The sequence below is a fragment of the Cololabis saira genome, chromosome 12 (assembly GCF_033807715.1).
Source record: "Cololabis saira isolate AMF1-May2022 chromosome 12, fColSai1.1, whole genome shotgun sequence".
NCBI classification, from domain to species: Eukaryota; Metazoa; Chordata; class Actinopteri; order Beloniformes; family Belonidae; genus Cololabis; species Cololabis saira.
Genome location: NC_084598.1, coordinates 45,925,432 through 45,950,091, shown reverse-complemented (window position 1 = coordinate 45,950,091; position 24,660 = coordinate 45,925,432).

Below are 24,660 nucleotides of genomic sequence, written 5' to 3'. Positions count from 1 at the left end.
ACTTGCAAAGCACTGAGGTCAGCACCACTGGTCTGTAGTCCTTCAAGTCCTTTGCGTCTGCTTTTTTGGGGATGGGGATTACTGTGGACTCTTTCCACGCCGTGCTCGCTCTCCCCCGTTCCTGGGCGCAGACCAAGTAATCGATCCCTGATACTGGCGGATCCAAGCCGACTCTGAGCGCAGACCAAGTAAACCATCCCTTATCCTGGCGGATTTAAACCTATTTTTTGCAAAATAAAGGATCTTCTCCGTAAATACAGGCCTTAATAGTACACGTGCAGCTAGATGAGTGTCCGAGGTAAATGGAACGTGCCGCTGCATTATTCTCCTCTTTTATAGAGCTCCCCCGCTTCTTCCTCTTGGTTCCCTCCTCCACCGGCTGGCAGTCAGTAACAACTGACTAATGCATTAGCGCCACCACATGGTCGGGATGCAGTCCCGCGGATCCCGCGGCCCAAACGTACAAAACAGAATTTTTTTCGCGGCCCAAGTGTGGGCCGCGGACCTATGGTTAAGAATCACTGCACTAGAGGGCAAATAAATGCATTTAAATGCAGTAATTCATGTGTCCACTAGAGGGCAAATAAGTAATTTTGATGCAGTAATTATGATGTCCACTAGAGGGCACATAAATACATTTAAATGCAGTATGTTATGTGGCCACTAGAGGGCAAATAAATGCATTTAAATTGACTAATTCATGTGTCCACTAGAGGGCAAAAAAGTAATTTTAATGCAGTAATTATTATGTCCACTAGAGGGCAGATAAATGCATTTAAATGCAGTAATTCATTTGTCCACTAGAGTTCAAATCAATGCATTTAAATGCAGTAATTCATTTGTCCACTAGAGGGAATATAAATGCAGGCTTTTTCTCAACATTTCGACTTTTGTCTTGACATTTCAACTTTTTTCTCGACATTTCCATTTTTTTCTCGAAGTGCATAATGAAAAAAATTTATTTTTCTCCTGCATTGTCCTAATACTCTTCCGTAGAAAACCGTCCCTTGTTTCCTGTCTAGTGGCGTATGCAGAGGACTCTAGATTGTAACTGATTGTACTGACCACTACTATGGAATCAACTTCCAATCTGGGTTAAGGAGGCTGACACCACCTCCACCTTTAAAACTAAACTTAAAACCTTTCTGTTTAGTAAACCTTTGCTGGTGTTGGTAAATCTCTAGGTAGTGTAAACTCTAGTGTGTTAGAGTCAGTAGTCATAGTTGCAGCTATAGAACAAGACTATAATAGTTAGTCTCAAATATAGCTTGGTGGTAGATATGCTGCTATAGGCTTATGCTGCAGGGGGGACCGACATGATCCACTGGGCGGTGCCTCTCACCCTTCTTCTCCTCTCCTCTTCCCTTCCTCTCTTCTCCACTTTTATTTTTATAAATATCTCATAGCTATCATTTTTGTCCATCGTTCCTGTAGTTTCTTGTGCCGGCCCCCCTTTTTTCTCTTTTGTGCATGTTTGCAGGCCGGAGCCTCGGGAGCTTCATTCTGGCCTGCGGTCCCGGCCCCCCCCCCCCATCCCCGGTCATCCCATTGCTGCTTCCACCTGCCTACGTGGATGTCTGCTGTGTGCTGCTGACGCCCCCCCCCCCCTTCTGGTCATCCCGCTGCTGCTTCCACCTGCCTGCTGTGTGCTGTTGATGTGCTGTTACCTGCCATTGTTTATGTAATAATTGCTCGGGGGATTATATTTATAATTATATTTATGTTTATGTTCATGTTCTCGGTCTCTCGAAAGCGTCTAGAGACATCTGTTGTATTAGACGCTATATAAATAAAATTAAATTGAATTGAATTGATATAATGGAGTTTTGGATTGTAAAAACTTCCATATTTAAAACAGAAGTGCAGCATTGATTCTGTCCTCAACTTTTAACCATCGTAGACCGAAGTGCAGCTGTTGATGCTGGTGTTTATGGACTCTGGAGAACAAGGCCTGTTCCTGTAGTCAGTGTTGGCGCACGGCGGCGGCAGCGTCGTGGTCCGGGCCTTAGAGGTCCTGGTGGATCTGGAGCCACCCGGTCTGATGGAGCCACCGGCGTCTCTGCCGCAGAGCTGGTCGATCCTCAGTGACTTTGAGAATAATGTGCTGGCACCGTTGCCGCGGCGCCGAGCCGCCGGAGCTGTAATGAATTAGATTTCATCAGGTGATTATTTCAGATTGAAATAGATGTGATCCTGAATGGTTCTGCACCGCTGCTCGGTGTGGAGATGAGTGATGAGCCTGCGGACCGGAGCAGACCAGAGTGGAGAGGCTGGGGATGGATGGGGGCAGGGGAATGCTGGGAAACGCCGGGAATGCTGGGAAACGCCGGGAATCCTGGGAAACCCCAGGAAGCAGAGCATTCCACACACGACAAGGAGAGATTTCAATTCAATTCAATTCAATTTTATTTATATAGCGTCTAATACAACAGATGTTGTCTCTAGACGCTTTCCAGAGATCCAGAACATGAACATAAACATAAACATAAACATAAACATAAACATAAACCCCCGAGCAATTATTATATAAACAATGGCAGGTAAAAACTCCCTTAGTGGGAGAAAAGCCTTAAGCCAAACAGTGGCAAGGAAAAACTCCCCTTTAGGAGGGAAGAAACCTTGAGCAGGACCAGGCTCATAAGGGGGGACCCTCCTGCCGAAGGCCAGACTGGGGGAGTCAGGGACGTCGACAGCACACAGCAGGCAGGTGGAAGCAGCAGCGGGATGACCAGAGGTGGGGGGGGGGGGGCGTCAGCAGCACACAACAGTCATGTGGAAGCAGCAGCGGGATGACCAGAGGGGGGGGGGGCATCAGCAGCACACAACAGTCATGTGGAAGCAGCAGCGGGATGACCAGAGGGGGGGGGGTGCAGGCAGGCGGAAGCAGCAACAGCAGATATCCACGTAGGCAGGTGGAAGAAGCAATGGGATGACCAGAGGGGGGGGAGGGCCGGGAACACAGGCCAGAACGCAGCTCCTGAGGCTCCGGCCTGCAAACATACACAAAAGAGAAAAAAGGGGGGCCGGCACAAGAAACTACAGGAACAATGGACAAAAATGATAGCTATGAGATATTTATAATAAATAAAAATGGTAATGGAGAAGAGAGGCAGTTTCATCAGTTAAAGCTGCAGATCTTCTACTTTTAGGGATTCAGAGGTAAACAAGTGTCATGCTTTGAATATTCCTGGAATATTGCTGAAATATCACAGGAATATCGCAGGAATATCGTCAGAATATTCCAGGAATATCACAGAAATACTGCAGAAATACTGCAGGAATGTTGCAGGAATATCGCAGGAATGCAATCGTTCCTGTTGTTGTTTGCTTGTGCCGTTGCCGTTCTCAACTTGAAATGATCCGAGCCGAAAGACGCTCAACTTACGACAGCGCTAAGTAGACAAAGTGATGACGAACAATAGTCTTCCCCGTCAATCAAAAGACCACGCCCCCAGTTATTCAGGTGAAGGAGGGCCGTTTTTCTTGGTTCCTCTGGTCCAGAAGCCCAGATGTCGTCCATTGATCTGGACATGAGCTAGTCTGAGACGTCTGTCTCGCTGCTCACTACTGCTAAGGGGGGGGATCTCAGTGCTGCCCATGTGGTTCTCTTTTTATAGTGGAAAAACACTGAAAACCAGCAGGTTTTTGTCCAGCAGAGGTTCCATCTGAATACTGAGACGAGATCAGAGTATTTATCCTCCCAAGGAGAAGCCGCTGGAGCTGGATGATAACTGTAGAAATATCGCAGGAATTTTTCAGGAATATTGCAGGAATATTCCTGGAATGTTAGAGGAATATCTCAGCAATACTGCAGGAATGTTGCAGGAGTATCGCAGGAATATTCCTGGAATATTGCAGGAATGTCACAGGAATATTGTAGGAATCTTGCAGCAATATTTCAGAAATATTGCAGGAATATTGTAGGAATTTTGCAGGAATATCGCAGGAATATCGCAGGAATATTGCAGGAATGTTTCAGCAATATTGCAAGAATATTGAGGGAATATTCCAAGAATATCAGGAATATTGCAGGAATGGGGGGATCTCAGTGCTGCCCATGTGGTTCTCTTTTAATAATGCTTTAAACAGGAAACAGTGAAAACCAGCAGGTTTTTGTCCAGCAGAGGTTCCATCTGAATACTGAGACGGGATCAGAGTATTTATCCTCCCAAGGAGAAGCCGCCGGTTGGATGTGTTTAGGATGATTACTGTAGAAATATTGTAGGAATGTTTCACAAATATTCATGGAATGTTGCAGAAATATTGCAGGAATTTTTCAGGAATATTGCAGGAATATTCCTGGAATGTTAGATGAATATCTCAGGAATATCACAGGAATATTCCTGGAATGTTAGAGGAATATCTCAGGAATATAACAGGAATATTGCAGGAATCTTGCAGCAATATTACAGAAATATTGCAGGAATATTGCAGGAATCTTGCAGCAATATTACAGAAATATTGCAGGAATGTTTCAGGAATATAACAGGAATATTGCAGAAATAATGCAGGAATATTGCAGGAATATTCCTGGAATGTTGCAGGAATATTGCAGGAATATTCCTGGAACGTTGCAGGAATATCGCAGGAATATTACTTGAATGTTTCAGGAATATTTCAGGAATATTGCAGAAATATTGCAAGAATATTGAGGGAATATTCCAAGAATATCAGGAATATTTCAGGAATATTCCTGGAATGTTGCAGGAATATTGCAGGAATATTGCAGGAATGGGGGGGATCTCAGTGTTTTCCATGTGGTTCTCTTCTTTTTACTCCTTTAAACAGGAAACAGTAAAAACCAGCAGGTTTTTGTCCAGCAGAGGTTCCATCTGAATACTGAGACGGGATCAGAGTATTTATCCTCCCAAGGAGAAGCCGCCGGAGCTGGATGATAACTGTAGAAATATTGCAGGAATGTTTCACGAATATTCATGGAATGTTGCAGAAATATCACAGGAATTTTTCAGGAATATTGAAGGAAGATTGCTGGAATGTTGCAGGAGTATCACAGGAATGTTTCAGGAATATTGCAGGAATGTTTCAGGAATATTGCAGGAATGTTTCAGGAATATTGCAGGAATGTTTCAGGAATATTGCAGGAATGTTTCAGGAATATTTCAAGAATATTGCAGAAATATTGCAGGAATATTGAGGGAATATTCCAAGAATATCAGGAATATTGCAGGAATATTGCCCAGCCATAGCCTGTTCCAGCCACTGCCGCACCCACGGCCGGGCAAACGGTACTGTTGCATACAGAGCAGCACCACCAGATTCCTGAACAGTTTTTATCTGTCAGAAAATAGATTGCTGAACAAGACCTAGTTCTTGTGAAAGACTGAACTGAAGATTTTTATATCATACATACAAGCCCAAGACTATTTATTGTTTTTTCTATCCTTTTATTCCACGTACTGTTTTTATGTCTTTATGTAGATTATTCATGCACTATGCACTTTGTTTTTATGTCTATCTTTTAACTGCAAATGATGAGCCTGCACAAACAAGTTTTTTACCCATGTTACTGAGTAATATGATGTGACAATAAAGATTGATTGATTGATTGATTGATTGATTGATTGATTGATTGATTGATTGATTGATTGATTGATTGATTGATTGATTGATTGATTGATTGGAATATTGAGGGAATATTCCAAGAATATCAGGAATATTGCAGAAATATTGCAGGAATGGGGGGGTCTCAGGGTTTTCCATGTGGCTCTTTTTTTTACTCCTTTAAACAGGAAACAGTTAAAACCAGCAGGTTTTCACTGTTTGAGTATTTATCCTCCACAGAGAAGCCGCCGGAGCTGGATGTGTTTAGGATGCTGGGGGGAAACAGAGAGGCGAGAAGGAGAAGTGGAATTTACCGCTTCATCAAGTCTCCTCTCCAGGAGTTTATCACCCGGCCGACCTTCACACTCCGACTGATCGCTGTGGAGGAACAGCTGAAACAGCCTGCAGCACCGTGTAGCGCTGCAGCCAAACAACCGGGAACCGGGCCTGGAACAGGGACTGGAACCGGGCCTGGAGGCCTGGAACCGCCAAATGTCAATGTCAAGAATCAATTCGATTCCGATTCTTAAGATTCAGAATCCATTATCAAGATTTGATTCGATTCGATCACCCCTCCCTGACTTGGCAGAGGGCCCTGCACTGAGCTCAGGTCTCCTCCTTAACCTGAGGAGTGAGCAGCAGCATCTTTTCACCAGACAGGGATTCTCTGGCTGGACGTAGCGCGTGGAAGGATCACGTTATTCCGGCCGGATCCTCCCCACCCCATCTGTCCCCCGGTTGGCCAGAGGGGGCAGTAGAGCCCAGGACTGTGTGCATGTTTTTGTGAGGGTAGAGAACATTAGCTACCCAGGGGAACACGGGGAGAACATGTAAACTCCACACAGAAAGATCCTTTCTCCAACCCCTTCCAGGGTGTGGGTGCTGAAGTCATGGGAGAACTAACACGCACTTCAGCACCCACAGCGTCCCCAGCGGGAATCGAACCTAGGACCTTCTTGCTGTGAGACGCTGCACTACCAGCTGCACCACCGAGACCCTCGATTTTTTTTTCCCCTTCCATTGGCAAAGCAAAATTGGTAATGTAACTAGAATATTGATATCGAATCGTATCGGAAATCGTATCGACTTGGGACCTAGAGTATCGGAATTGTATCGTATCGGGAGGTCAGCGATGAAACCCAGCACTAATGCACACACACACACACACACACACACACACACACACACAGAAAAAAAACTCACACACACACACGCACATGCACATGTACACACTAACATCGAAGTCTCACAGGAGGCTAAAGGTGGCTAGTTCCGGACGCTAGTGGTCACTCCAGGACCTGCAGCCTCTTCAGACTCCTGGGAAGACCTGGACAGGAGGGTTTAGAGAACCGCCCCGGTTCCTTCGGTTCCTCCCGGTTCCCCCGGTTCCCTCGTTTTAACCCCGGCGGGGGTTTGTGCAGGTTCGTCCCGCCGTCTCAAGGTCACGCTGGTACCAGGCAGGATGTCGGGGGATGGTGCAGCCGGCGGTCAGCGAGTTCAGCCTCGATCTATGAGGATGTGAGAATCTGAGAGGGAGGTGGGGGGGTGAAGACGGCCGCCGCTGACTCTCCAGGATGGATAGAGGGCATCCGTTATCTGCCGGCCCGCTGGGACCTCCCTCCTCCCCGGGATGGAGGGGGGGGTGTTGATCGGGTTAGACTCCTCACATCTAACAGCCGTCCAGTCCAGCGTAACCATGGCGACGCAGTCCCATGCAGGGAGGCATCGCGGAGGCGGGACAGCGTGTTGGTGGTGAACACGTGCAAGAGTCAATGCCCCCCCGCTGAACTTCTACCATCAACATAAACGAGAGTCTCGTCTGCAAATGTCGGGAGAAAACAACATAGCCGTCTTTTAAACGTCCATTTTAGCCGTTTTTCCAACGTCTTTTAAACGTCTTTTAAACGTCCTATAAACCTGAAAATGTTTACTGTTAACTGTTTACTAAATGAAAATAAGAAAAACCATGTGACAGAATACAATTAAAAAAAAAAAAAAAAAATATAAGGACCTCAAACCTACAACGAATTTAACAATATTAAGAGATCTACAAACTATTCTAAGAACATTAATGGGAACAACAAACTTTCTCCATAGGATTTAGTTAAAGCCCCCCACCAGTCGTCTGCAAATGTCGGGGGAAAACATCTTTTAAACGTCTTTTAAACGTCTTTTAAACGTCCTTTAACCTGAAAACTTTTACTAACTGTTTACTAAATAATAATAAGAAAAACCATGTGACAAACTACAATTAATTTATTTTATAAAGGAAACGTGAACAATTCAAAAATATTAACTTTTTAACATTTACATGCAATATTCAGAAAAGAAATGTTGAAAAAAATGGGACCTCAAACCTACAACGTATTTTAGATCTACAAACTCTCTTATGTACAATATCCAGAAAAAAAATGTCAAAAAATGTTATAGGACCTCAAGGATTGAGGAGCTGATTGGTCCTTCCATTCTGGAGCTGATTGGTCCTTACAGCATCATTAGCTGCAATACTTGCTGTTGAATCTCAATATAATACTAGTATTAATATGTTGCAGAACTACAGTCATATCATTCATGCAACAGATGAAAAAACAGTTTTATTAACAGTAACCCAAATCAATATCGGATCGAATCAAATCCTGATAATCGATTCTGAATCTTAAGAATCGGAATCGAATCAATTCTTGACATTTGAATGGATCCCCAGCCCTGCTTTTATGTGGTTTAAAACTCCCACGTCCAGATGAGTTGTACATCTATCTCTTCTCTACGATAGAAGACTCGTAGACTTGGACTCGTAGACTTGGACTCGTAGGAACTCGTGTTCTCCGCGGTGCGAAGACGTGCTACACATTCCTAGCGTCGCCTCTGTGTTAGTGACACGTTTATTCTGATCGTACACAGAAACGAGCCATTAATTATTCCCAGCTTCAATTATCCTGCCGTTACACACACACACACACACACACACACACACACACACACACACACACACACACACACACACACACACACACACACACACACACACACACACACACACACACACACACACACACACACACACACACAGTTCCGGCGGTGGTTTGATGCCTGTATCTGGGGCTAATTGAGGTTAATGAAAGTAAATGTTGAGTAAAAACACATTAAGCAGAATAATTATGATCATTGTTCACAGACGTTCCTCAGAAACACTAATCACATGTGGTTCCTTCCTCCTGCTCCGTCAGACTCAAACATGTGTCCGGACTGAGAACCTGAAGGTTCTGGTCGTCCGTGTTCCAGAGAGATCCGTGAATCTCTAGTTTTCGCGGTAAATACGACGGTCAGATCCGGTTCCTGGCGGACGGTAGAGGACCCGCAGGTAGAGATGCACCGATCAGGATTCTGAGGGCCAATCACCGATAACCAATCACCAATATCAGTATCTGCCGATCACCGATCACAGCGTGAAATCCATAAATTCTTCAATATTGTTGTCTCATGTACAACACTGACATTGTATTATTAGCTATAAAAATGAGGAGATGAGAAAGTATCATGAATTACTGTTTTATTTCAGGCTGAGGCAATGAGCAATTTTTCACTCTAGAGACTCGTAGAGATGATTTAGACTCATGTAGCTTATTAAATTAATCTTTCCTGTGGTGATAATTATGTCCAACATGAACCAACACAGACAACAGACATGTCACTCTCTTAGAGTTGATACAAGTTGTAAACTATAAACCTTAGTTTTCCTGTGGAAAGAGGAATTAAATCTTAAAATAAAAAATGAATTATGAATTATTAAGCTTTGCTAAAGCTTTAGCGATAGCATCCGCCCCATGTGAGGAAACTATTGTGAGTGAATCAAAACTCTTCTCACTAGAACTGCAAATATCTATTGTGAAGTGACTGACACGACTGTCGTCCTGCGTGAGGGTTAGTGAGGGTTAGGGTTGGACGTGACTGTATATAGTTTGGTAAAACCCCGGCGGACATTCACCAGTGAAATATTTACGACGCGGCAGTGCGAACCGCTGATCCGAGCAGCTAACGACGCGTTTAAACCTGACGTCTTCTATAACAGAAAGCAGCTGATGATCAAGGCTTATGAATCCATTACCTGACGATGTAGTTCTCGTGTTTCTCGTGTGAGAAACTTTCAAATGTCTTATCAGCTTTCTTGTGTTGAAATTCTTTTATAACATTCCTCCTCGGGGTATTTCCTTTGGACACACTTCTCAAACTGCAAATTTGTTGTCCTATTCGGACGTTGTAAAACTTCCTTACCGGCGAGGCCGACGCCCCCTCAGGACACCGAGGTCTGGGGTGTGGGAACGCACCTGTAAACGTCATCGGATCAGCTTTGAACTATTATTTTGAGAACGCCAATCAAAACCGATAGTGGCGTTATCAGCTGATACCGATCGGTTGTCGATCGATCAGTGCATCGCTACTTCTGCTTTAATCCAATGTCTGCTTTCAGCTACCCTCGTGTTCACGGATACACAAACAAGTGGCATTCTGGGTAAACTGACGATAAATGAGTTCCATTGATCGACACATATTCCTCCGTTCATGTGTCTATGAGTTGGTCATAGAGACCTGTAGAGACCTGTAGAGACCTGCAGCGTAGAGACCTGTAGAGACCTGTACAGACCTGCAGCGTAGAGACCTGTAGAGACCTGTAGAGACCTGCAGCATAGAGACCTGTAGAGACCTGCAGTGTAGAGACCTGCAGCATAGAGACCTGTAGAGACCTGCAGCATAGAGACCTGTAGAGACCTGTAGAGACCTGCAGCATAGAGACCTGTAGAGACCTGTAGAGACCTGCAGCATAGAGACCTGTAGAGACCTGCAGCATAGAGACCTGTAGAGACCTGTAGAGACCTGCAGCATAGAGACCTGTAGAGACCTGCAGTGTAGAGACCTGGGGCCTCATTTATAAAAGAGTGTGTAGGATTCAAACTAAAAGTGCATGTAAACCCAAAAGCCGAAAATGGCGGGCACCAAAAAAAATCTGGATTTATAAAACCGTGTGCACGCAATGTTCTCTTTATAAATCACAGTCCAGCTGGAAGGTTGCGCAGCTGAATTCGGCTCATATCCCGCCCTTTACACGCCCACTTCATACCATAAATGGGCAATGCAAAGTAGTATTTGCATATGAATGAGCCTGCTGAGCATGCGCAGCGGCTCCTGCAGCCTGTTGATGAATGAGACGCATGATGAGATGTGTGGAGCCACCGTGCCACTAAATTTCACGGAGACCGAGATGGAGATGTTGTGGATGAGGTGGAGGACAGGAAAACCACATTATTTGGTGGTCACAGTAAAAGTATAAATAGTATATACTGTAAATAGTATAAAATAAAGCGAGTGGGTGGCAGCACGCCGTTGCTGCCCGTGAGTTTCCATTGGGGAGAGGGGGGACATGACCCCCCACTATTCAAAATCATGTATTTGTCCCCCACTTTTTACAGTTTAAAAACTAACGGTAGGCTCAGCCTGTAATTACAAATCATCAACACACTCTGTGCGAGGACGGGACGGGATCCCTGCTCCCCCTCTCCCCTCAGAGCTGCTCAAGGCTGATTTATGGTTCCGCGTCACACCAACGCAGAGTCTACGGCGTAGGTTACGCGGCGACGTGCACCCTACGGCGTAGGCTCTGCGTCGTTTTAACGCGGAACCATAATTTAGGCTTACGCCTGCGCGTAAAGGTTTCACGCAAGCTCCTAAACGCTCTACGGAGCCCCTCATTTGTTCTGTCCTCAGTCACTCTCCAGTTGTCGCGGTGGGTGACGAGGAGGTTCCCGGCGTGTCCTGCACCACGGCTGCAGCAGCACCAGAGTCCTGACTGACTGAGCTTCACACACAGAGGGACACGATCAGCGCTATTTTATTAAAGTCTGATATGTGATGACATTATTAAGAGTATGATATGAATCTGGCTTCATTTCACCACCTCATCATCTGCGTCGCCAGTTCCCCGTGTCTTAAGACTGTTCCTACGGGAGGGTCAGGGTTGGCGTAGAGATACGCACATTTTTCAGTTAGTTTTTTCTTTTTAAATCCCAGCTTGTGTAGAAGGTGCTTGCGCATCTTTCAAGCCCTGTTTTGTAGCAAGCGAGCTTTATAAATGAGGTCCCTGCAGCGTAGAGACCTGCAGCCGATACAGGATGTCCGTTTATGGGTCGATGGAAAATCCTCTGTTTCTTTATTTACGACCACAGAAGAAGAAGCTGCTGAGGAGACGAGCAGAAATCAATACGTCCTCCCTGAGAGGAGCAGAGAGGAAGAGGACGGAGGTCTGAGGGACGAGGGACGAGGGACAGAACCAGACCAGGCCCGAAGGCGGCTGATCGGCAGGTATTGATCAGCTGATCGGCAAGTATTGATCAGCTGATCGGCAGGTATTGATCAGCTGATCAGCAGTGGTTCTGGAGAAAACCGGACTTTTTTTAACTCTGGAGGCCGAATCCATCAGATCACAAATAGTTAAAAAGAAAAAAAAAAAAGAATTCTGGGTCGAAACCAAACAACAAACCAGTTGAAGCCAGTCAGGGAGTAAGGAAGTTCCTCTACTATAATCATATTAATTATTAATAGTAATATTAATTAGCATCATCTATTAGCTTATGTTGTTTTAGCAGCCACGTTAAAACAGCTAGCTGTGATTCGCTGCGTTTCCACGACACTTTTCTGCAAAAAGAAAGTCCCTGAAAGTTCCTGAGAGGCTGCAGGAGTCGGGGTTTCCATCGTGGTGTTTTTCTAGTAGAATAGTTCTCGTAACTCGTCCTGCCAGACGTCTCTCCAAAGCCACGAAAAAGAAAACGTTGATAAATTGCCGCCACCGCTGTCGCGGAAGTATCCAGGTGGTGAAGCGACTGACGGTTCATAAAGTAACGCACTTACGACCAGTATTTAAAAATCAGGGGGGATGGTGTATTTGATCATATGAGGACAGATAATTTGTGCTGATTACAAATAATATAATATATTACAAATAATAGCAGTGACCAAAACAGCTGCAGAAATACTGCAGGAATGACATAGCAGCAGTTAAATGCAGCCTTCTGTAAGCTTTAAATATCCACTGGGTTTACATCAAATACATCAAAACACAACAATAAAAAACACTTTTCTGAACTTATCAATATGACTCTGTCCTTCACAGGATAAGTAACATGGATCACTGCAAAAACTCACAATCTTAACAAGAATATTTGTCTTATTTCTAGTTAAAATGTCTCATTTTAGTAAAAAAATCTCATTACACTTAAAACAAGACTCATCACTGGAAAAAACAACAATTTTCACCTGTTTCAAGTAGATTTTCACTTGAAATAAGTAGAAAAATCTGCCAGTGGAACAAGATTTTTTTGCTTGTAATAAGAAGATAAATCTTGTCCCACCGGCAGATTTTCCTACTTATTTCAAGTGAAAATTTACTTGAAACAGGTGAAAATTGTCAAATAAGTTATTTTTCTGGTGTTATTTTTCTGGTGATGACTCTAAATGTTGAAATAGCAGTAAAACCACATTCATTGATGAAATGACATAAGGGATGGAAAGGAGGGATGGCAGTTTTACAGGGGGGATGATTTGGACCGTTTTTATTTCAGGGGGGATGATTTGGACCGTTTTTATTTCAGGGGGGATGATTTGGACCGTTTTTATTTCAGGGGCGGATGCCATCCCCCCTCACCCCCCCTCAACTCCAGTACTGCTTACGACCATTAATAGAGTTATAACACAACTATGTTACGTTGCGATTAACGAGGACCAAAGTTAGCTTGAGCGGCTACGTCTCGTCCAGCGCTGCCAGAGACGTTTACATCAAACCGGATCATCGACGTCTGAACCTGGAAGCAACAACAGTTTATTCCACGTTCAGGAGTTTCTCTGGACTAGCGCTGTTAGCTTCACAGGGTTTATTTTTTTATTTGGTCTAGTGGCCTGAGGTGGGCGTGTCCCAGCCGGCCTTCACGGGTGATGTCACAGGGGGCGTGTCCCAGCCCGCCTTCACGGGTGATGTCACAGGGGGCGTGTCCCAGCCCGCCTTCACGGGTGATGTCACAGGGGGCGTGTCCCAGCCGGCCTTCACGGGTGATGTCACAGGGGGCGTGTCCCAGCCGGCCTTCACGGGTGATGTCACAGGGGGCGTGTCCCAGCCCGCCTTCACGGGTGATGTCACAGGGGGCGTGTCCAGCCCCGCCCGGGTTAAAACCAGCAAAGCAAAAACCAACACAATAGTTTACAGATGAAGCTTTATTGATCAGATCTGTTCATCAGGAGTCAAAACAACGTAACCACGACGATCACACATCACAACACACACACGGCTAAAAGGGTAAAAAAAATTAGCAAAACGTGTCACAATAGTCACAATAACAAACAGACACGATGTTTAGCGTCTCTCTGCTGGAGTAAAAAGTAAGTGAACCCTCAGAGCTGCCGGCTGGTTGACCTCTGACCTCAGCTGGAGGTCAGGATCAGGGAGCTGAGCTCAGCCCCGACCATGATGCTGCCTCCGCCGTGCTTCACCACAGGGGCTGAGTGTTTTCCTGAAGGATCCAACATCCGCCTCACTTCCACTTCCCTAGACGCCGGTAGAGCTGCTGGTTCGGTTCCGTCAGCTGTTTCCGATCAAGGGGACCAGGCAGCTCTACTTTCTGACCGTAACCGTCGGTTACGCGTGTTGGCATCTGAACGGAAGAGAATCAGGGCCGTGCAGGAGAAAAATATTTGAGAGGGGAAGGTTTTTTATTATTGTGCACTTCGAGAAAAAAGTCGAAATGTCGAGATTAATGTTGAAATACAATTTCATAAATAAAGTCGAAATTTTGCCTTTTTTCTCAACATTTCGACTTTTTTCTCAAAATCATACTTCAACATTAATCTCGACATTTCGACTTTTTTCTCGACATTTCAACTTTTTTTCTTGAAATTTCAACTTTTTTCTTGAAATTTCGACTTTTTTCTCGAAATTTTGACTTTTTTCTTGAAATTTCAACTTTTTTCTTGAAATTTCCACTTTTTTCTCGAAATTTCAACTTTTTTTTCGACATTTAGACTTTTTTCTTGAAATTGTACTTCAACATTATTCTCGACATTTCAAATTTTTTCTCGAAGTGCATAATGAAAAAAAAATTCTTCCTCTAAAATATACATTTTATTTTTCTCCTGCCTGGCCCTAATACTCTTCTGTGCATCTCTGACGGCACAATAAAGTGCTTTAGCTCCTATTAGCCACCAGGATCTGCCACTATGAGGTGTACCCCAGGGCTCCAGTCTCAGCCCACTCCACCTTTCACCCGTTACTGCTAATCATCGTTATACAGGTGGACAGCTTGGGTTCCTGGTGGTTCTGCCCGTGCAGCCAATTCTGAAGGGTTCACTTACTTTTTATCAGCACTAAACCTGCAGTACAATTACTTACCTGCTTGGTTTTACTCTGATTACATGATTTAAATGTTCGGTTAGATCCAGACGGATCCACACGGGGACGAGTGTGGTCCGATTAACGGAGCCGATGAGGCTCCGGTTCTGGACCCCAGACCTGGTCCAGACCTGGTCCTGGTCCTGGTCCTGGTCCTGGTCCCGGTCCCGGTCCCGGTCCTGGTCCCGGTTCTGGCTCGGCCTCCGCCTGACGTGGCCCCTCGTCCGACGTGATCAATGCACAGCTACAGCTGGTTGAAGGGGACCAAATCCATTGAACAGTTGATTTGGTTCCATTTTACCAGCTTTAGCAAAGCATTTTAGAGCCGAGGCTGGTTCCAGAGGGGGGCAGGGGGGCGGGGGGGTCCCTGGGGGTCTCTGGGGGTCTCTGGGGGTCTCTGGGGGTCTCCGGCGGGTCTCGGGGGGGTCTCCGGGGGGTCTGGGGGGTCTCCGAGGGGTGTCTGGGGGGCCTGAAAGACAGAACCAGACGGAGGCGCTCAAAAATGTATATTAAAATATATATGATATATATTATATATTTAAAATGCATATATATATATGCCTTAGGTTTTTACCAACATGGTATTAACCATTAATATATAAGCAGACAAGTTAGAAAGTTACAAAAAAAAAGGTATTTCTGAGCCTGTAAACTACAACAGTATAATAAAGTCCTGTAATGATGGCTTTTAGTTTTGGTTCCTCCCCAAGAATTTAAGTGGCCCCCTCTGCCCCCCCCCCCTAGGAAACAGTTTTGGAGGCCCCTGGCTAGAAGAAGAAAACTTACAAGAGATGTTGGATACCTCCCATTTACTTTCCAATCTGATATTGAGTAAAACTAAGGCTGGTATCGTTGATACCGATTCAATACCGATACCGTATTGGATCGAATATAAGACGGTGTTTTCTGCATTGAAATAAGACTGAAAAAGTGGGGGTCGTCTTACATTCAGGGTCTAGACGTTATACCCATTCACAACGCTAGATGGCGCCAGATATCTTTAAAGCAAATGCTGAACTTAAAGGAGCCGTCTGTAAGAAATGTCCAAAACTGGTACTGCAGTCACTTTCCAAATATTGTTGAGCGGCGTGTACCCTCCCCCTCCTCCCCCCGACCAGAGGTTGCCAGGTAGGCTGCAGAATGCAGCAGGAACGTAGGCTGCCATGGCTGCGATAATTAGAGCCGAGCTGGCAACCCGGATGCCGAAACAATACTGACTTGGTGATTGGGAGATAGGTGGAGGGTGGAGCTTCAGAAACAATACTGACTTGGTGATTGGGAGATAGGTGGAGGGTGGAGCTTCAGAAACAATACTGACTTGGTGATTGGGAGATAGGTGGAGGGTGGAGCTTCAGAAACAATACTGACTTGGTGATTGGGAGATAGGTGGAGGGTGGAGCTTCAGAAACAATACTGACTTGGTGATTGGGAGATAGGTGGAGGGTGGAGCTTCAGAAACAATACTGACTTGGTGATTGGGAGATAGGTGGAGGGTGGAGCTTCAACATAAACATCAGTTGAGGGCTGCAACTCCTCTTTTTAAACTGGAATATCCTGGCTTGAGTGCTGTTGTCAGTGACATAAGTATTTGAAATGAACATGATTTTTAAATGTCTGTTGACATATCGGGGTCATTTTATGATTCGTTTTATTATTGCTCTTACATACAGCTCCTTTAACTCCCCAGGCCAAAGCCAACCCGACACCAAGAATAAAAATAAAAAATAGCGGTAATAAAGAAAAGAGAAGAAAATAAGAGAAGAGATAACAGAAAATGGAGAAACGTAGCGACAATCTGGAGAAAAGTGGGTGGAAGATCGGCGGCAAAATAACATGTTTTTTCTCTTGAATATATTGTTATAATCATTTGTTTCAGATGTATTGTAATTATTTTCTGTATAAAAATTTAATTTGGTGTTCAAAAAGTCTTTCTTCAAACTTGAGTCTTGAAAAAGAGGGTTGTCTTACAATCAGGGTCGTCTTATATTCGGGCCGATACGGTACATTGTGCAAATACATCCAATGTGCCCGGTAAATCTAAATAAATTGGTGTATTTTAGATAGTTTAAGACATCAAAGTCACTCATTTAGCTCTTTCTTTTAAAGTCAGAAGTATTCTGAGGTATCAGCCTCATTCACGATACAGTCAAGCTGTTACAACAGCAGGAAAACCTGTCTTCCCTCTCCTTCCTTTCCTCCTCCTGCTCTACGGAGAAAGCAGGAGGAGGAAAGGAAGGAGAGTGAAGACAGGAAGGAGAGGAAGGAGAGGAAGGAGAGGAAGGAGAAGAAGGAGAGGAAGGAGAGGAAGGGGAGGAAGGAGAGGAAGGAGAGGAAGGAGAGGAAGGAGAGGAAGGAGAGGAAGGAGAGGAAGGAGGCTCGTAGGTGATGGAAGAGAGGAAAATGGGGAGCGGCCCTGAGAGATAACAGACGAGTGTGAATAAACGATGGCTGCAGACAAACCGGAGAAAAGGAGAGATTCATCACCGAGCTGCCGATAAACTAATGAAGCCGGTTAGTGAAGCTGGGGGACCTCAGCTTCCCTCCATCTTCCCTCCATCTTCCCTCCATCTTCCCTCCATCTTCCCTCCATCTTCCCTCCATCTTCCCTCCATCTTCCCTCCATCTTCCCTCCATCTTCCCCTCCATCTTCCCTCCATCTTCCCTCCATCATCCCCTCCATCTTCCCTCCATCTTCCCTCCATCTTCCCTCCATCTTCCCTCCATCTTCCCTCCATCTCTCTGGTCTCCGTACAGCACCTCCTCCCCGGTTAGCGTTAGCGCCGCGGCGCCGATACGCTCGTCCTTGCAGCTACCCGCTAATTTCCTGCTTCAATTAGCCGGGCTAATCATTTAATCGTTGGGAAATAAACCGCTCAAGCGGAGTCCTGGCCGGGAAACTCACCTATCGATGTTTTTATCTGATTCTTTTTCTCTCCGTAACCGACGGACTTAATCTGATCACTCAGTTACTGCAGCTTTAGGTGTTTGCTGTGTTTTATGAGTAAAATATGAGCGAATTAAACCACAGATGGAGCTGAAGTGAATGTTGGGTGTCGGGTTTGAACCGGAGAGCTGTAAAGGTTCAAGTCCACATGAACGATGGCGTCTGCAGCCCGAACCCGGGTCACATTTAGGACAACAGCTCTGTGATGTCATCCAGCCACGGCCCGAGGTTCTGTAGCGACCTTGCTAGGCCAACCCAGAACTCTCCCAGACCAACCAGAACTCTCCCAGACCAACCAGAACTCTCCCAGACCAACCCAGAACTCTCCCAGAACTCTCCCAGAACTCTCCCAGACTAACCCAGAACTCTCCCAGACCAACCAGAATTCTCCCAGAACTCTCTCAGACCAACCAGAACTCTCCCAGAACTCTCCCAGACCAACTAGAACTCTCCCAGACCAACCAGAACTCTCCCAGAACTCTCCCAGACCAACCAGAACTCTCCCAGACCGACCAGAACTCTCCCAGACCAACCAGAACTCTCCCAGACCAACCAGAACTCTCCCAGACCAACCCCGAACTCTCCCAGACCGACCAGATCGCGCGTGAGCGAAATCTTTTGTGTTTTTCGGGCCTAAATGCGCCATTTTAACTCTCCAATTATCAAAATACTGGATACCTTCCCCTGCCTCATCATCATCTCTTGCCTCGACGCGGGGCCACACGGCTGCTTGAGACCCGGTCGGATCGGTGATTTTTGTAACAAATTTATCAAACGAGGCTTTCAGAGAGGCATTAAACTCTTCCATTTTCTTTAGTTCTTTTCTTTTTTCATCCCCTGATGGAAATTTCCTGAATCTGTCTCGTTCTCTCGACATTGTGTGACAGTTTGTTCCAACTCCACCCGTCTGGATCAGAGCAGCTTGTGTCTGCACTTGGTCTTATCAGTTGTATTGAACAACAGACACGCGCATCATTGCACATATATTTATTGATATGCACAGACTAGTACACATTTAGGTCTGTAATGGAACGTGACTGTTGATATTTATAAGGGAAAAAAACGGGAAAAAAAAAATGAAAAAAAAAATGAAAAAAAACGGCCCATAGTGCGAGGCCGCTTGGGGCGCGAGGCCCCGTGCGGTCGCACAGTTCGCACACCCCTTGCGGCGGCCCTGCTGGTGTCTCTACCAGGACTGGCTGCAGATAGTCCGTCTGCCGGTCTATTCTGGGACCTGCTGCATTCCTGCCCTTAAACTGGAGACCGGGGTGGGGGGGCAGCTAGATACCACCGGTGGGGGGGGGGGGGCAGCTAGATACCACCGGGGTGGGGGGGCATCCTGGTGGTGTTACGGAGCAGCTGTCGGCCCGGCGTGACCCCCCCCGACCCCCGACCCCCCTATCAGGGACCGGCTCCCAACACCCAACACCCCCTCCTGTCATCGTCCAGGGGCCTTTGCAGCTTTCTGAGATGGAAAAAGTTATGATAAAAATAATAAACGGCACATTTTCATCATCGCATTTAAACTGTGAATCTCAGAAGATCTGGAAAAAGTATAAAATATATCCATTAGCTTCAATCAAAAGACTCTAATTCTTATACACTTTCATAGAAGAACACAGTGGCGTCAATTCAGTCTTACTAAGGTACGGCAAGGTTACGAGTCACAGAATTAACTAGAGTATCAATCAACACGTCCAGCAAATACTCATCACAGAAGTTTATGTAGCTGATCTGTGTGGTCAAGAAAACTGGAACTTTTTACAATGCAGTCTCACTCACTGCAAAAACTCTAAATCTTACCAGGAATATTTGTCTTATTTCTAGTTAAAATGTCTCATTTTTAGTCAAAAAATCTCATTACACTTAAAACAAGAGTCATTACCAGAAAAATAACTTGTTATTTGACAATTTTCACCTGTTTCAAGTAAATTTTCACTTGAAATAAGTAGAAAAATCTGCCAGTGGAACAAGATTTATCTTCTCATTACAAGCAAAAAAAAAAATCTTGTTCCACTGGCAGATTTTTCTACTTATTTTAAGTGAAAATCTACTTGAAACAGGTGAAAATGGTTGTTTTTGAGTCTTGTCTTAAATGTAATGAGATTTTCTTTGACTAAAAATGAGACAAATATTCTTGTTAAGATTTTGAGTTTTTGCAGTGTATAATAACTAGTGAAATCGATCATGTTGTTCTGATTTGCATTTGTAGTTATTCTATATGTATTAAGTAATAGAATAATCAATACAAATAGACAGAGTAATTCCATAAATGTATTTAAAAAACAAACATTTACATTTTCCCTTGAAGCCGAGGTGTGGCGGCTGCCGGACCTTCATACCCTGGAAGAACATCTTTAAAACTCTTGGTACACGTGTCAATAACCCTAACCCGTCAACATCCATCAAAATCCTTAAAGGTGCAGCAACGGACTATAGCCTAAGTTATAACATCCCATTCTTAATGCAGATACATATACTAATTTCTTATTTTATTTATGTATCTAACTGTAACCGTCACATAAATGTAAAGTGTAAGTGTGATTCAGGTTTGAGGATCAGGTTCAGAGGAACCTCCCCGGCGACGGCCTTGACGACGCTGAGTCGTGAAACCGGTCGGGCCGTAAAGTTTCTCTCCATTGGCCGGCATTATTTATGCTCACTAATTACCCGGGGGGCGAGGGGATGGGGGGGTCTAATACCCGGGGCGGGTCAGCGCCGGGGACCGGAGGATGCTGGTCTGCGGTGGAGGCCAGGCCCGTTGCCACGGCGATGCTGACGGTGCTGACGGTGCTGCAGTCCACTGCAGCCATCGAGCGGTTGGCCGGCGCCGTGACCCCCCCACCCCCAGCAGGGCCTGACTCAGCAGGATGCGGGTGATTGGTCGATGTGAGGAAGCGTAACCCGACCCATCATCCTCTCCGGCTGACCAATAAGAGGCGCCGCACCTCGACCTTGGAGACGGAGACGGAGACGGAGACGGAGACGGAGACGGAGACGGAGACGGAGACGGACCGCCGGACTCTCAGGCCACGTCTCCACATAGCCGGGTATTTACAAAGACGGATATTTTCCCCTCTACGTTTTGAAAAATCCCATCATTTCCAGGAACCTGCATAAATATCTGTTAAGGTGCTATGAACAGCCAAACCTACAGGGGGCAGTGTAACGAGAAGATAAAGTCATTTTTTCTTTTTTCTCAAATTTTTTCTCAAATTTTCAACTTTTTTCTCAAAATGTTGACTTTTTTTTCGACTTTTTTCTCAAAACTTTGACTTTTTTCTCAAAATTTTGACTTTTTTTTCTGCTTTTTTCTCAAAATTTTGATTTCTCGACATTTACATTTTTTTCTCAAAATTCTTCAAAATTTCTCAAAAACGGATATTTCCCCCTCTACGTTTATAAAAATCCCCTCATTTCCAGGAACCTGCATAAATATCTGTTAAGGTGCTATGAGCAGCCAAACCTACAGGGGGCAGTGTAACGAGAAGATAAAGTCATGCTAGCCAATCAGAATCCTGGAAAAAAACATCAACAAATGACACGAGTAACTTCCAGTTACTTCCAAGATGAACCAGAGTCTTTGGTTTGGAGTGACAGAGAAGTGGAGTTACTTTTAAGTGTGACGTTAGAATATAAAACAGGTAAAATACAAGAAAATATTGACGGTTACAAACTAATTGTAACCACAGGTGTCACTCATGACGCTGGTGACGTTTCTGTCTCATAATGTGACGTTCTGAAGCCTAAATGTCCGTTTCTCTCCGTTTACAAGCAAACGTGAAGACGGAGTTTTTAAAAATCTACACTTTGGCCGGAGTTTTCAGAAATGATGGTTTTTGGAGACTTTGAGCTTCGGTTTCGTGTAAACGAACGAACAAAACGCATGAAAACACCAGCGTTTCTGCTACGTGGAAACGGGGCCTCAGGGTTGCCGTGGTTACGGTCCGGGCTGAGGTTCTGGTCCCCCCTGGTTCTGGGTCTGGTCCCCCCTGGTTCTGGTTCTGGTCCCCCCTGGTTCTGGGTCTGGTCCCCCCTGGTTCTGGTTCTGGTCCCGGTCCGTATCTGGAGCAGATCTTAAACCCCCATCAGGCAGCGTTTATCCTCCTCATTTAATCCCTACAGCAGTTTCATCCCTCAACCTTTTAATCTGATGAGCTGATCAATAATCTGATCAATACGTATTTAGATGATGGTAATTAATGAATCCTTCACTGAACTTCAGGTCTGCCCCCCCTCCTGCAGGCGCTAACAGGACCCCAGACGAGCTTCAGACCTGGTCAGAAACAATCAAAGGAAACACTTAACCCCGGAGGGGATCTGGCCACGGCTCCGCGTCTTTGAGATCTTTTAAAAGCGCTCTATAAATAAAGGTGTTTATTATTATTATAATTATTATTATTATTATTATAATTATTATTATTATTATTATTATTATTATTATTATTATTATTATTATTATTAGGGCCCGAGCACTTACAGTGCGAAGGCCGTATCGTATCTGTAGGAATTCTCGTTCTCGTTCTTGTTGTTTTTATTTTTCTGACGAAATTAGGGTCTTTTTTCCCCCTAACGTGCCCCGAAAGTCACCAAATTTTGCAACAAGCCAGGCCTGGGGATAAATTTGATATTTAATGGTTTGCATTAATGGGCGTGGCCTAACGGCTCAACAGCGCCCCCTACAAAACTTTGTGCCTCAAGCCCCACAATACGGTTTGACGTACATGCACGAAAATCACTACACACCTGTATCATGTCACAACTTAAAGAAAAGTCTCTTGGCGCCATGGCCCAAACCCAACAGGAAGTCGGCCATTTTAAATTAATCGTGTAATTTTGGTGCAATTTATGCCATTTCTTCGTCCGTTAATACGGCCCGAACCGTAACGTGCACCCAGGTGTGTTATACATCAAGATGTGCGTCTAGATCCTGCGACGACGTGCTTTACTTTTCTCAGTCAAAAGTGTTACCGTGGCGACGCTAGACGCCAAAAAGCGCACCCACCCTTCATCTGATTGGTCCATATTTGATAGTTCCTACTTTCTGCCAGAACTTTTGAATAGTTTGAAATAAAGACTCACACAAATCCTGCTTTGCGCAACTTCTCTCTCCCCTTCTTGTAAATCTTCTATCCCGGTACTTTCTAGCGTCTACAAATGCAGAAATGTTCATATCCTTCATTCCATTTATGAAGTGATTAGTCTCCTCCTGGTCTTGGTTTCTCCGTGTTTATAAGAACTTCCTGGACTCAAAAGACCAGGATTCCTTGTGAACAGAGCATGTGCAGAAAACAGATTCCTGTTCCGTTTGATGGGGATATTCTGTTTGGTGTTTACATGACACAATATTCAGGTTTAAAAGGAGTAACCCAGGGCTCATATTGGGGTTTTTAAAAACCTGAATATGAGTAAATTCTGGTTATTCAAAGGGGTTATTGGTGTTTACATGGCCGTGTAAAACCAGCAATTATTGCTAATATTCTGGTTAGAAAAGGGTTATTGATGCATGGAAAACGTAGTCTGTTTTGATGTTTTAACAATTCCAGAAAAACCTTCATAAAAGACGTCTGGCTCAAAGACTATCGGGTTCTGTTGATGGAACCAGGAAATACCAAGAAAGTACCGCTGGTCCCGGCGCTACCGGCGCTGCAGATGCTAATCCAGCCATCACACTCTGTAATAGTCTCTGTGCTACAAAATGGAAGCAATTATGTGAAAAGCACACAACGATCGGGGGAACAGATCACAGGACGTAACTCTTTACGGCCCTGGCAGATTTACTCTCCGCCGGCGGCATCACTCATGCTCTTTACGACCTGCTCTTCTTCTCTTGTTTCTCTTTCCCTTTGTGTAGCCGTCGCCCCCCCACCCATCAAGCCTCCACCTCCGTCTCCCTGTAACTTCCTTCTCTTATTTCCTCCGAGGGGATGACGGGGGATGCTAACGAGCCGGGACCAAATAAAGAACTCCCAGACCCCTCGTGTCTCCTCATTTGTGTAAAACATGACATTTGAAGCGTTTGGGACCATTTCCTGTCACATGACGAGTGTTCAGCTGTCAGTCAGACGTCCTCACGTGTCTCTAGAGTCTAGAGGACTCTGGTCTACAGGGACCTCATGGTCCAGACCATCACACCTCCACCTCCGTGCTTCACAGGGGGTCTGAGGCCACGTTTACACGTAGCCGGGTATTTACAAAAACTGATATTTCCCCCTCTATGTTTTAATCCCATCATTTCCAGGAACCTAAATAGTTGTTAAGGTGCTATGAGCAGCCAAACCTACAGGGGGCAGTGTAACAAGAAGATAAAGTATTTTATTCTTTTTTCTCGACTTTTTTCTCAAAATTTCGACTTTTTCCCAATATTTCAACTTTTTTCTCAAAATTTTGACTTTTTTCTCAAAATTTCTCAAAAACGGATATTTCCCCCTCTACGTTTATAAAAACACCATCATTTCCGGGATCCTGCATAAATATCTGTTAAGGTGCTATGAGCAGCCAAACCTACAGGGGGCAGTGTAACGAGAAGATAAAGTCATGCTAGCCAATCAGAATCCTGGAAAAAAACATCAACAAATGACACGAGTAACTTCCAGTTACTTCCAAGATGAACCAGAGTCTTTGGTTTGGAGTGACAGAGAAGTGGAGTTACTTTTAAGTGTGACGTTAGAATATAAAACAGGTAAAATACAAGAAAATATTGACGGTTACAAACTAATTGTAACCA